This window comes from Rhinolophus hipposideros, assembly GCF_964194185.1.
Source record: "Rhinolophus hipposideros genome assembly, chromosome: 19".
NCBI lineage: Eukaryota > Metazoa > Chordata > Mammalia > Chiroptera > Rhinolophidae > Rhinolophus > Rhinolophus hipposideros.
In genome coordinates, this window is record NC_138065.1 from 35,272,343 (window position 1) to 35,287,312 (window position 14,970).

Genomic DNA, 14,970 nt, shown 5'->3' on the forward strand with positions numbered 1-14,970 from the left:
CTGCTCAGTGATGTTTGGGAGGGAACTAAAAGAATTATCTCCTTTGCACAGCCCAGCCTCCAAACTGAGCCATATTTGTCCCTTCACAGGCTATGCCTGTTCCTACCTTCCTGATACCTGGACTTCCTTCCTTCCTTCTTTCCTTCACTATTTGAGGCCTGCCTCAAAAGTCCTCTCCATGAAGAATCACCCACTCCAGCCCTCACAGATCCCCTTACCCACTGAAGTCCTACCTAAAACTTGGCCTTGCACTTGGCATGGTTCTGACCTGCCCATGATCTATGTGTCCTATTTAATCTTCTTATATCACATACGAATATACGTCACCTCCTTGAAAGAGGTCGGGAACTGACATGTCTCCTACATCTTCGCAAGGACCTTGAGCTGAGCTCAGAATTGGGCTAATCAGGGGACCAGTATTTGTTGCTTCCATTGAATGAATCAATGCAGAGCCTACCTGTGGTCTCCCACACTTGCCCCAGAATACACATCCTGTGAACTTGTAGCAGTAGCTAGAGACAGGAGAGAGAGATGGGGCTGATTTTTCAAGATTCTGCTTGTGGAGCTCCTGGGGAATAAACAACAGGAGAGACCTTCTCTATATACTCAGGAAGCTCTCTATACTCAGGAAGCTTCAATATGGGGGTTGGGGAAGGAGGATATGGTTCCCCATCCCCAGAAGCATCCCTCAATCAGGTAAGCAGAACACACCAATTCACAGCAACAGCTGAACAAGTCCACTTAGGTACAGTGAACAGATACAGAATAAAGGATTGGCTGAGGCAGGACAGTCCTCTCATTTAATTTTTTCCAAATTAAACATCTTAAATTTGACGCAGGAGAAATACAAAGCATCGCTTATTAGCTGCATGACCTTGTACAAATTGCATAACCCCTCAGAGCCTCAATTTTCCAGTCTTTAAAATGGGAATCATAATCACCACCACAGGGGATTGTTAGAAAAAGTAAGTGAGATAATGTACAGTCAATTCTCATTATTTGTGGAGTTCTGTATTTATGAATTCACTTCCTTACTAAAATTTGTTTGTAAACCCAAACTCAATATTTGCAGTGTGCTTTTGGGAACATTCTTGGGCATGCACAAAGTAGCAGAAAAGGTGAGTCACCTAATGTGCATGTTTCCAGCTGAGGTCAAACAAGGCACGCTCTCCCTTCATGTTTCAGCTCTCACACGGTAGACAAGTGTCCTTTTCATGATCTATTTAGTGCTTTGTTTTTGTCAGTTTTGTGCTTTTCGTTGACAATGTCACTGTTTAGAATGGCCCCCAAGTGTAGTGCTGACGTGCTACTTCCAGTCCTAAGTGCAAGAAGCTGCGATGTGCCTTACAGAGAAAATATGTGTGTTAGATAAGCTTCACGCAGGCATGAGTTATAGAGCTGTCCGCTGAGAGCTCAGGCCATGAGTTCAATGCTGTCAACTGTGAGTCCGATATATAGTAAATAAACAGAAGCGCACATAAAACAAGTTTATGTACTGGTCGGTCGGCCGACACGTTGCAACCAGGGGCTCCCAGGAATCTCGCCTTGTATTTTCCCGGGGAGTATTGGTTCCGTACTGGCTAATGCAGAGAGCACAGTGACTTTATAGAACACAAATGGGAATGAATAATGAGAACCGACTCTCTGTAGAAGCACCTATGCAGTGCCTGGTGTGGACAAGCATTCAGAAAGTGTTGATTCCAAATCTCAGTAAGAAGGCAGGAAGCACTCCAGGCAGTTTATTGCCATAGTTGTTCATGCTTTGCCAGGAATTTGGTTCCTAAGAGTCAAACAGGAATTTCCGCACGTCCCCACACCGTTCTCTCCTGTCAGAGACAGTGTTACAACAGTGAATTGTAACCACCCCTCACAGCTCTGTCCAGCTGCTACTTTCCTCTTCCATCCTGTGGGTGCCTCATGTTTCTGCCTCCAGACAGGAAGCTCTAAGCAGGAGCTGTGTCTCCTCACAGCCTGGGGGTGCAAGGGGACCGTGTCTCCTTCCCTCTGTTTTCTGACCTCTTGTCCCAAATATCTTGTATTTGTTGCTTCCACTTTTGTTGATCCTGGAGGAAGAAAAAGGAACAAAAGCCTTGTCTAGATCCAGGCTTCCTGGCAGGGTAACAAAGGGTGTCTCTAAGCTCCAGCCATGGGGCAGGAGGAGTGGAGAGGGCAGGAGGGACCCTGGCCACAAGTTCCCCTCCCCACCCCCCCAATAGGAAAGGCCCTCCCCGATCGCCACTCCTATCTCCTCCCAGCTGGGAGTGGAAGCAGCAAGAACAAGGGGAAGAACCATAGGTTTCTCTACACCTGGGTCTGATTAGACTCCATTCCTGAAGCTCTGTGAATACTTTCTCCCCAGGCAGCCGATTGGAGGAAATCTGCAAACCTGTGCTGAGGCCAGGTTTAGGGAGGTAGAATGGGAGGGCTGTGGGTACTTGATCTTTATCTGAGCCGCTTTGCCTCCCGGCCTCCTGCCAGCTCCCAGTAGCCCTCAGCCAGGATCCTCTAGGAATTCAGAGCCTGGGGATTGGATTACCTTCTGAATTCTATTAGCACAGGCGGGTGGGGGTGGGGAAAGGGTCTAAAGGGGGGAGCCGCCCAGAGGCTTTGGTGCCAGCAGCCTCCTTCCATTGCTTGTCTCTGCTTTTCCAGCTTTGATTTCTCCTTGCCCCCCTCTCTCATGCTTTCTGCAGGGAACGGTGTGGATTACTTATATAGAAACTAAAAAAGATGTGGATTTTTCAGATGTTCATAGGAGACAGACACTAACAGTGATAATACAAATAGCAAAACTCTGTGCCAGGCACTGATCTAATTGCTTTACATATATTAGCACATTTAATTCTCAAAACATCCCCATTTTACAGATGAGGAAACTGAGGCAGAACTGTGTGACTTTCAGGATGTCAATACCCCCATTTTGAATTGCTGTTTCCTCTTAACTATAAAGAGGGGTTAGATGAGATAAAACTAACTACCTGACATCTCCAATTTTTTTTTTGTTGTTGGTTTCTTTTCATAAGAAGGAGGGAAAGGAAGGAGAAAGAAAATATTATCAAGTCCTTACTATATTGGGTTCTATAACAGAGTAGGTAAACTTTTTTTGTAAAGAGCCAGATAATAAATACATATAGTCTTTGTCCTCTGTTGTACAACTACTCAACTCTACTTTTTATAGCATGAAAGCATCCACAGAGAATATGCAAACCAATGAGCATAGTTGTACTTCAGTAAAACTTTAGCCAGACAGGCAGAGGGCTGGACTGGGCCCTCTGGCCAGGTTTGCATTGTAAGAAATCTAATTACCCAGCCAGGGGTCCTGTCATCAGAGAGCCTACACTCTGCTCTAGACTTCCTCATGAGATGCATGGGTGTGACTGACATATTCCATTTGTTAACATGCAAAACTACATACATGTGAGACACAAATATGTGTGCGCACTCACACACACACACACACACACACACACACACACACACACACACAGAGTGCTCCCAGCTGTATGTACATTTACACAAGCCAAAGATCTCTTTGGCAAGATGATTCTAAAATTTGCACAGGATCCAGAATAATCAAAGCAATCTTGAGGAAAAAAAAAAAGTACTAGGTAGGACTCATACTTCTCAATTTAAAAACTTACTATAAAGCAACAATAAATATTGTGGTAGGGGCACAGAAAAGACATATAATCAATGAATAAAATTGAGAGTCCATGAAAAAAAAATCTGTCTATGGTCAACTGATTTTGACAAAAGTGCCAGGGCTATTCAACAAGGGAAAAAATAGTCTTTTAAACAAATAGTTGAAATGTGAATGGCCACATGCAAAAGAGTGAAGTTGGATTCTTACCTCACACCATATACAAAAAATTAACTCAATATGGATCAAAGATCTATAGGTAAGACCTAAAAGTATAAAACTCTTAAAAAGAAACATAGGGGTAATTCTTTATGACCTTAGATTTAGCAAAAGATTCTTAAGTATGACGCTAAAGCACCATGAACAAAAGAAACAATAGATACTTTGGACTTCATAAAAATGAAAAACTTGTCTGCTTCAAATACACCATCAAGAAAGTGAAATAACCCACAGAAAAGGGAAAAAGTTATTTGCAAATCATATACCTGGAAGGGACATGTATCAGAATATATAAAGAAGTTTTACAACTCAATAATAACACAAATAACACAATTTGAAAATGGGCAAAGGATCTGAACAGACATTTTTCCAAGGAAGATAAACAAACGGCCAATAAGCACATGAAAAGTTGCTTGACATTGCCAGTCATCAGGGAAATGCAAATCAAAACCACAGTGAGATACTACTTCATACCCACTGGGACAGGAAGAGTCAGAAAGTTATATAATAACAAAGTTTGCTGAGGATGTGGAGAAATCAGGACTCTCATACATTGCTGGCGAGAATACAAAATGGTGCAACACGTGGGAAACTAGTCTAGCAGTTCCTCAAATGGTTAAACATAGAGTTACCATATATGACCCAGGAATTCCACTCCTAAGTAAATACCCAAGAGAAACGACAACATATACCCACAAAAAAACTTGTACTCAAATGTTTATAGCAGCATCACTCATAATTGCCAAAATATTGAAACAACAAATATGTCCATCAACTGACAAATGGATAAACAAAAGGTGGTATAGCCAACCAATGGAATTCAGTGGTACCTCAGTTTTTGAACCTAATCCGTTCTGGAAGACCCTTTGAGTTCTGAAATGTTGGAAAACAGCTGACAGCTAGGCCTCAGGATCTTGCACTCAGTGGAAACTGAGTGACATTGTTCGACCTCTGAAGCATGTCCGAAAACTGAAGCATTTACTTCCAGGTTTATGGTGTTGGTAAACTGAAATGTTTATCAACAGAGACGTTCGAAAACTGAGGTACTACTCTATTATTAGGCCATACAAAGGAATGAAATACTGTTTTGGTACTACATGGATGAACTATGAAAACACTATACTAGGTGAAACGAAGGCAGCCACAAAAGGATCATATATTGTGTGATTCCACTAATATGAAATAATCCAGAATAGTGAAATTTTGTTTGCTTAGGGCTGGAAAGTTTGGGGGACAGGAGGTAATAGCTAAAAAACACAGGTTTCTTTCTGAGGTGATGAAAAAATGTTTTGAAATTGATTGTGGTGATGGTTATATATATCTGTGAATATACTAGAAACCATATTTAAATGGTTGAATTATGTGGTATGTGAAGTATATCTTAATAATGCTGCTAAAAATATAAAATCCTTTGTTGATATGGGGGTATATGTTTGCATGTATGTGTTTGCATTAGTTTCCTATTGCTGCTGTAACAAATTACCACAAACTTAGTCGTTGAAAACAACACAAGTGTATTACCTTATAATTCTGGAGATCAGAAATCCAAATGGGTTTCATTGGGTTAAAGTCAAGGTGTTGGCAAGGCGACGTCCCTCCAGAGGCTCTACCTGCCAGTCTGGTTCTTGCCTTTGCCAGCTGCTAGAAACCACCTGCAGTCAGTTAGTTGCTCTACATTCAAAGAGCTTCACTCCATGAACTGCTTCTGTTCTCATATCTTCTCTTTGTGACGCAGACCCTCCTGCCTCCCTCTTAAAAGGACCATTGTGATTACATTGAGCCCACCTGAATGAATTATACAAGATAATCTCCCCATTTCAAGATCTTTAATTTAATCATTCCCACAAATTGTCTTCTGTCATTTAAAGTAACAAATTCATCAGTTCTGGGAATTAATGCGTGGACATCTTTGAGTGAACCATTAATCAGCCTACCACTGTGTGTGTGTGTGCGCGCGCGTGCTTATAGCAGATGTTTCTCCGAATCCATGACTTGTCTACTCACTTTCTTAACTATATTCTTTGATTAACAAGCTTTTTTTTTTTTTTTTTTTTTTTTGGGTAAAACTAAACAAGCTGATTCTAAAGTTTATATGATAATACCAAGGACCTAGAATAGCTAAAATAATCTTGAAAAAGAGGAACACTTCTTTATTTTAATGTTTTGCTGGATTACATTTGCTAATATTGTATTAGGATTTTAGCATCTAGTTTAATGAGAAAAATTGCTTCACAGTTTAACTTTCTTGCAATGTCCTTGTCTTTGTTCAATTTGGGTATTAGGTTTAAAGTGGCCTCGTAATATCAGTTGGAAAATATTCACCTATCTTATATTTTTTTAAAGAGAGTTTTTGTAAGATTGGCATTCTTTCTTCCTTAAGTGTTTTATAGAATTTACTAGAGAAGCTATCTGGGCCCAGAGTTTTTTGGGAAGATTTTAAATTATGTATTGGAATTCTTTGGTAGAGAGAGATAAGACTAAGATTTTTCTATTTCTTCTTGTATCTGCTTTTGTATTTAATAATTTATCTCTCTCAATGAATTTTGTTCATTTCACCTAAATCATTGCAGACCACTTATTTTAACAAACACAAACTTTTGCTTTGTCTTTGCCTTTCAATAGATAATATTCAGTAACTGCCTCTGGCATCAATGCAATAGTTGCTTACAAGAATTTTTATTTTCTTTATCTGATTAGAATAGCAATACTAGGCTTATTGAAGATAATTTTGAAAATACGCACAAGCCTAAAAGAAGAAACTAAAAACCGCCACCAATCACATTGCCCAGAAACAAATCTTTGTTTGTTTCTATTATGCTTTGTTTCATGATAATTTTTGACAACAATAAATAATAAATATGATTTAACTGTACATGTAGTAAAAATTTCCTTTTTTAGTGTATGGTCCTATGAGAACATGAGATCCACAAGAGAAATTCCGGAAAGCATTGCCTTCCTGGGATGGGTTCTCTCTCCTTTTGTGGGACAGGGGAGTGAGTATTCCTAGAAGTAGGGAAGCAGCAGCGTTCTCCTTATGGAAGTGGCCCAAGCACTTTGTGGGCAGTAACCAAATGTAGGCCAGGTGCAGTCCAATGAATTTTAAATAGATGAGGGAATTTTTTTGGTTCCATCCACAATGGAAATAATTAAAAGTACCCTGTTTTGATTGACAGTTCGGGGGCGGGGGCGTCTTGCATCTTTGGGTAGAATTTGTAGATGGCTCTTCCCCCACCAGAGTCAGTCATGATGGGTAAGGAAGGGCCTGGGTTCTTAAGACTTTCGTTGGCTGATTCTCTCTTTGAACCAGTAATATGGTTAACCACAAAGGTGGGGTCTCAGTGAAGGCAACTTGGAGAAGGGTTATCCCCAGGGATTCCTGAGGACAATTGTTAAGGTACCACCCTAGTTAGTAAGAGTTGGTGAGATGCTGGACTGGAAATCTTGGGAGTTCTGCCTGGTGTCATCTTTCCTATTCCAAACTTGTCTGTGTGGCGATGCACCCAAAGACTAAAGCTGAGGTGCTATCTGGCCTTAGTGGGCTCCTCAGTCCAGACCTACTAACGAGGAAGACTTGACCACGATATGAGGCAGAATGACTCCCTCCCCATCCTTCCCCATCAGCCACTTCCACCTTTGCATCTCTTTGCCAAAACAAAGAATTCTTTCAAAGGCCAGGAGCTTCCACTACTATGAAAATAGCCTCCTCTCACCAAATATTTCATCAAGAGGAAAACTCATATGTTTATCATGAAGCTTTTATTTTTGAGGAATGGATCTCAACATTGAATCTCTCTGTTCAGGACTGTAGACAGGAAGTGGTACCTGGGCAGGGCGCATAGAGATCCGTGCCTCTGGGGCCAAGCTGGCATGCGGTAAGGATACCTGTGCATTTCAGCTTCATAGCAACAACCTTCGAATGCTAGGCACATGTGTACAGTACGCAAGTGACAGGGACTGAGAAAGAGTTTTGGGCATGTTTTGTAGCAACTTTATTTGAGGGACTGTGCTGTCAAACTCTCAGCTAAGGCAGCCTGAATAATTGGTACTTGAGGGGTGATTTTAAGGGAGTTGATAATAGGTATGGAAGGCAACCAAGAGAGTTCTTCACCTGAGGTCCGTAGACCTCCAAAGGAGTCCATGAGGAGAGGTCTATCTCAATGTAATTATTTTCTTGGGTATTTATTTTATGTATTTGAACCCAGTATTCAGAAAGAGGCTTCACTTAGTCTGTCAAAGTGGTTTATGGTCCCAAAAGATCAAAAAGTTAAGTACCCAGTGCCTCTCTTCCTCTCTTCTTTCTTTTCTCTTTTCTTCTCTGTATCTTCTTTCTCAGTTTTCATAGCAGGGCAACTGCAAGACAAAAACAAAACAAAACAACAAAACAACAACAACAAAAAACCCTCTTGTGCTAATACAGATCCCTTTTCATAGCATATTTTGATATGTTTATTAGACACACGTGTACATCCCTATCAGGAGAGGAATGGGAGGAAAACAAAGGACCTTATTCTTACTTTCCAGCTGGGAAGGTAACCATCCTGTGGTTTATTTGTAACCCAGTTCTCTCCAGAAAGGGTTTCAGGCAAATAAAACATTTCAGTGTATGTAAACCTATGTCATAGGCATTTAACCGCAGGATAGAGAAACAGGAGTGATGTTGGAGTGCTTGCACAGACTTTGCTCAGCTGTTGAAATCAGCATTAGCATTTGGCTCCATTCCAAAAAGCTCCTTCATCACCTTCAGAGCATATCTCAGAATCTAATAATAATCTAAGTGAGCATTTTTGTCAAACTTAAAAATCTTGGCATTTTCTGTCCTTTAATAATCCTTTCTCAGAAAAGGTAAGCTGCTTAATAAATCTCAGTGGTAATGGATGGAACCAGTCAAGAGGAAGAAAGTTTATTTAATAGTCATTTGACTTAATTAGTCTTAAAAATATTTTCTTGGAGAGGAATCAGATAATTCAAATCTTTTTTCCATCAACAATAATAAGAGAAGTGGCTTTGGTACTCGGGTAGCTTCTAGGTTCCAACTCCATGTACAGTTTGGCCTTTTGATTATGTGTCACAAACAATATGGCACAACCTTGCCAGGTGTTTTCAGAAATCATTAGGAATAAAATTTCCATTTAGATTCCAAAATATACATTAGTCCTATAGCAGACATTATTGGTAGCTCCCAATAGCCATTTTTCCTTCCTTTCTTTAGGAAAAAATTCACCAAGATTTAGCTGGGCACATAACTACTCAGCTAAAGCCATATTTCCAGCCTCTTTGGCAGCTCAGTATGGATGTGTGACTGAGTCTTGGCCAATAGGTTGTAAGCAGAAGTGATATGTGCATCTTCATTCCTTTAGGAAAAGGATATGCCCACCATCACCCCTTCTCCCCTTCCCACTGGCTGGAAGGTAGAAGTTCAGCTGGAGCAGAAGCAGCCATCTTAGAGTGAGAGGTAGAGTCACATGACGCAAGATAGGAAAAACCTAGATCTCCAACAAGATAGAAGCACGAATCTCAAAAACGACGGAATCACCTTCCCAGCCCTGAACCATCTACCCTGATTTTTTTGGTAAGAGAAATACACTTTGTTGGAGACATCATTATTTTGGCCTTTAGTATAGTAGCTAAATCTGTATTCTAAACCATGTTGGTTCCAGCCATGTTTCTTCCTGCTCCTAATTCCTTTTATCCACTTCTAGGCTCCATTCCATCTGGCTAGTCAGCCTCTGACATTTTGCTACCATGATCCACATGCCAAAGTTTCCTCAGTCACTCTCCATCACTGCAGCTTTTATTACTCCCTTATCCAAACCCCTCCCTATCCCTTTCTCAATTCTCCACCATGGGTAGTCTCTAGACCATCCATGATCTCCAGCTTCTGAAAAGAATCCATTAAAATAAAACAACAAATTCTGACAATATTTATTCAGTACTTATTATGTGCCAGTTTCTGTTCTAAACTAATTACATATTAATGTAATGTCTAAACTAATTACATCTTATTTTAATCTTTCAACAACTCTTTGAGGCAAACAGCTTTATTCCCTCTATTCTGGAGTTGAGGAATCTGAGGCACAGAGAGATAAGGGAATGGTTTTACCACAAATCTGACAATGATCCTGACTCCAGAAATCCTAAACATTGACAGGCAATGACAGAGAAGTCCTTGAGGTCGCTGAGGAGAATGAGAACCATGCTGTATATGACCAGGAAGATCCCAGGGGCTGGGATCTTCTAAGATGGCTGAAGACTCTTCTCTGATCGCCCTGGAAGCCTACCTGTGGATGGCAGCCTCGTGTCCAAGTTGCCCCAAGGGAGCAATAGATGGTACAGGAGCACAACCCTGGTGGAGTTTGCTTTTCTTGTTATTCCAGGCTGTTGAGTTTTATAAAAGGATAAATTGAAGGGATTCCCCAGGCAGATTTTTTAAAACGTGTAATTCCATTTATTCCCCACCCCACCCAATCCTTGTCTTATCACCATCTCCATAGCTCCTTTCGGCTAGACCTCATTTCGTTTATTGGCCAAATCAGTCTCTTTCCCCAAAGGCCATTCAGTCTTTCGCCAGTGTCCTTGAGTGGGTCTTACTGCAGCAGGGAGCAGTCTAGCCATTGCTCCACCGGCCCTCAGCAGGTTGGGCATTCAGAGCCTAGCTGGTTCTGATTGTAGTGTGGACACAAGATGAGTGTCTTTGGGGCCTCCTTCTGTGCCTCTGGTTCTCAAGAAGCTGCTTAACTGCTGTCAGGGTACTGTTTCATGTGCACACTGCCCTGTACTACCTTCTCCCCCTGCTTCCAAACACGCATAGTTCCATGGTTGTTTTAAATGGTACCTCTCCAGTCTCCCCTCAGAATTCTTTAATTCCTACCCTCAAGCCTTCCCCATTTTATCTTTTTTTTTTTTTGTCAAGCTTTGTGTTTAATTACAACTACAATATTTCAGAGAGTAGCTCACCAAACTAGTCCCCCAGAGGGCCCTAGGAAAAGGAAATGGGTCTTCCGCCTAGATTTAGGACGGCTATGTCTCTTCCCCACCCTGCACACTGACCAGCTGAAAGCCATTTGGCACAGCCAAAGAGAAGTCATTCTGAAAGAAAAGATGCCTATTCAAACTGGAAAATTCTTCTTCCTCTCTCATCCTCCCTTTTACCGCGTACAGTCTCTCACTGTTCCTTATACCCCACCTCCAACTTCAGCAAGGTGATGTGTGCCCTCATGTTAATTGAGATGTTATTCCTCCTCCAATTAAAGTAGGTAGTTGTTTGTTCATGGGGGAGTTTAATGCTCTTATATGAGGTTTGCCTCATATAGTTCTTTCTTCTTTAAACTGGCATAAGGTAAATGCTCTATGTTAGCTGTATTATTGTGATTCTGCTCAATAGGAGAAAGGACCGTGATGGTATGGTTGATTGGCACTCAGTCTCTGTCCCACCTTCCCAATATGGGTTCCTGTATTATAGAGGTTGTTAAACTCAACCCTCTGTTTCTCTGACTCCCTTGCAGCTAGGGTTCTGGATGAGAAATTGGTCCTGCTGACTAGATGCGCTCCATGCATGTAGGCAAAGGACTTCTTGTAGCTCTGGCTGTTGAGCATCTCTCCAAGAACCAAACATCCCAGTTTGTCCTACCTCAGCGTCTTGATCAGAGGAATCCAGAACCAGTAGCAAGCATGGCTGTGCAGACACTGTGATTTTCTATAGCAGTGTTCTGTCACCAGCCTTGTAGGTGTCAAGAGGAGGTGGCTATGTTAGTGGAGGTGACAGATTCCTGATCCCTGAATTCAGCTAGGGCCATGTCCGCAGGGGTTTTTTAATTCATCAGCTTCACATTTACCCACCTAGGTGGTAGCTCCCCTGTCAGTTCCGGGCTGTTGTTCTGAGAGTCATTTTAGAAGGAACAGTCCAGAGCTTGCTACTTCAGCCCTTATAACAATTTTTTAACTGCCTAACTCTGGATAGTAAATAATATTTCTGTTTAACATACGTGTAATGGTTTGTGTTTCCTACAACTGAACTCTTTTGAAATAGAGGGCTTTGGAAAAAAAGAAGAGCTGAGAACCATGGAAAAAAAATTTTAATATTTGCCCATGGAGGAGAAGTCACAATACTCTTCTTGCTGAAATGCCCATAAAAGCTAGAAAGGTATTTCTTTCTGCCAATATTTATTCCAATTTGGATAGAGGACTTAGTTTTAAAGCTTGCCCTAGGAAAGTTTAATTAATTCATTCAACAAACATTTATTTTGTGCCAGGGACTATACCAGGTGCTGGGGTCAAACAATAATCTTTGCTCTCCAGGTACTTGGGGACAAACATTCAGAGTAAAAAAATAAAAATAAAAATACAATTAAAGGTAACTTGGAAAAAACATTTTAATCAAAGTTTGGGAATAAAACCAAGTTTAAATTAACCAATTCTAGTTGTTCCCCTCAAATCCTTTTAGGAACTGACACAAGTCAGTTGATAGATATCCTAGCCTATATGTCTTATCGAAAAACTTCCTTCCTTAGTATCCTATTCAATGGAGTACTTGGGCTTATATACTTTAGCAAAGAATTATATTTTTCTTTTTTTTTTTTTTTTTTTTTTTTTTTTTTTTTTTGTTGAGAGCCCACTGGCCCATGTGGGAATGGAACCGGCAGCCTTCGGAGTTAGGAGCATGGAGCTCTAACCGCCTGAGCCACCGGGCCGGCCCTTCATTTTTTAAATGTCTGAAAATTTTATCATTCCAACCTAATCTTAGGTACAACACAGACACTGTAGTTTGGAATTCGATATCAAGGCATCTACCACCAGCTGGGTGCAGAGCCTTCCAGTTCTGGGAAAAACAGAGCATGCTGAGTGCTGAATTTGTAAAACTAAAATTTTGAAGGGACGACAATAAAGTCCCACAGGTTTATGCTGTATCCACATACCCAAACATTTTTGATGATATTGACCAATTAAACTGACTGCTTATACCAATTAAACTGACTGCTTATTTTAACATGTACAAAACAAAACTCTTCTTCATTCTCTCCACCCCCGACCCCAAACCTTCCCTCCCAGAGGGCAGGGACCTTTTCTATTTTGTTCAATGCTGAATCTCCGGCAACTAAGATAGACCCTAGCACATAGTGGGGGAAAATAAATATTTTTTGACTGTTGAATAAATGTTTTTCAAGGATTCTTCTGGCTACTGGGTGAAGGGGGCAAGATAAGAAGTGAGGTGATGTTTAAGCAGGCTGCTATTTTAATCTAGGTGAGAGGTGGTGATGGTTTGGATTAGAGTCATTGATGAAAGTGATAATAAGTAGTCTGATTTGGGATCCCTTTAGAAAGTGAACCTGCCAGGACTTGCTAATGGATTGGCTGTGGAGTGTGAGAAAAGCAAGGAGTCAAGAAGGACTCTGAAATCCATGGCTGGAGCAATTGGATGAATCATGGTCAATTTACAGGAACTCCAAGTCTAGGCAGGTGTGTGCTTGGCTTGTTCAAGGAAGAGCAAGGAGACCAGTGAGTGAACAAAGGGGAAAACATGGTGAGCTGAGGTTAGGGAGGCAGCTGGAACCAGATCCTGGGCAGCTTGCCAGCCAAGGTAAGAACTTTGAGTATTGTTCTAAGTGATGGGAAGCTCTTGGAGGATTTTGCATATTGCTGTAGCATGATCTGATTTGCATTTTAAAAGGTCACTCAGGCTGCCTGTGTGGAATATAGACCATAGAACACAAGAAACAGAAAACAGGAGACCAGCTAGAATTTATCCTAGTGGACTAGGTGGGAGACAGAGGTGGCTGGGACCAGGTTGGTGACTGTGGTGGGGATGAGACAAATCAAATTGCGTTCCTCCCCTCCCTCCCCCACCTGCTTCAAAACTTGTTCCTTCTGAAACACACCAAACTCCCTTCCTCCTCCTGGTCTAGTTCCTGGGACTGGATGGTGCTTCACTCACTATCTCAGCACATTCAGGTCTCCACCCAAATGTAGCGCCTTGGAGGTCTTCTCTCAACACCTTGAATTTGGTGCCCAATATCCCTTCTCTCCGTTCCCTTTCCTTGCTTCATTTTATACATAGTCTATCATTCCCTGTTCTATATTTTATTTACTTGTTTTTATCATCAGCTTCCTCACTAGAATGTGGGCTCCATGAGGGCAGGGGCTTTGCTCCCCTGTCCCCCAGGCCAGTGCCTGCAAACAGACCCTCAACAGGATGACGGTGTGGAACACAAATTAAGCACTTGGGTGAGAGCTGGGAAGTTTTCTTTACATGAGAAAAGGGGTTCATATACAAATGTATAGTGTAAACATGATTAACTGGAATGGGGAATACTCAAACTACCTTAGGGAACTTTCTATTTTATTTATTTATTTTTATTTTTTAAATAAATTTTATTGGGGAATATTGGGGAACAGTGTGTTTCTCCAGGGCCCATCAGCTCCAAGTTGTTGTCCTTCAATCTAGTTGTGGAGGGTGCAGCTCAGCTCCAAGTCCAGTTGCCGTTTTCCATCTTTAGTTGCAGGGGGCGCAGGCTACCATCCCATGTGGGAATTGAACTGGCAACCTTGTTGTTAAGAGCTGGCACTCTAACCAACTGAGCCATCCGGCCATCCTTCTATTTTATTTATGTACTTATTTTGCTTCTCAAACAAAACGTACTTGATTACTTACTTAGTTATTTTTAAAATTAAAATATAGTTGACATACAATATTATATTAGTTTCACTTTCTATTTAAACACCTACTCGTACAGAACCAACTTACGATGGGAGCACTATTAGGCTGGTACTTACATGTATGTGACAGAGTCTAAATGAAACTTTTATTTATTTTAAATAACTTATGACTGGTTCATCTCCTAAAAATAGCACATATCCCACATATGAGTACACATCTTTACAAAATGCGTAGGTTGAGCATATACATGTTTTAAAATTATTTTTTAATGCATCCTTTTTTTCCATATCCTGTTTTATGGTCAGCCCCATTTTTACCCACCTTAATGCCTTTAATATAGAGTATATTTTTCCGTATTTTTCTTTGTGCTTGTATAATTCTACATAGAATATGTACATGTACACACACTTTTCCTTGTTTTGCAAATGGGGGGTCATTTATACACCTTTCCCCCACATAT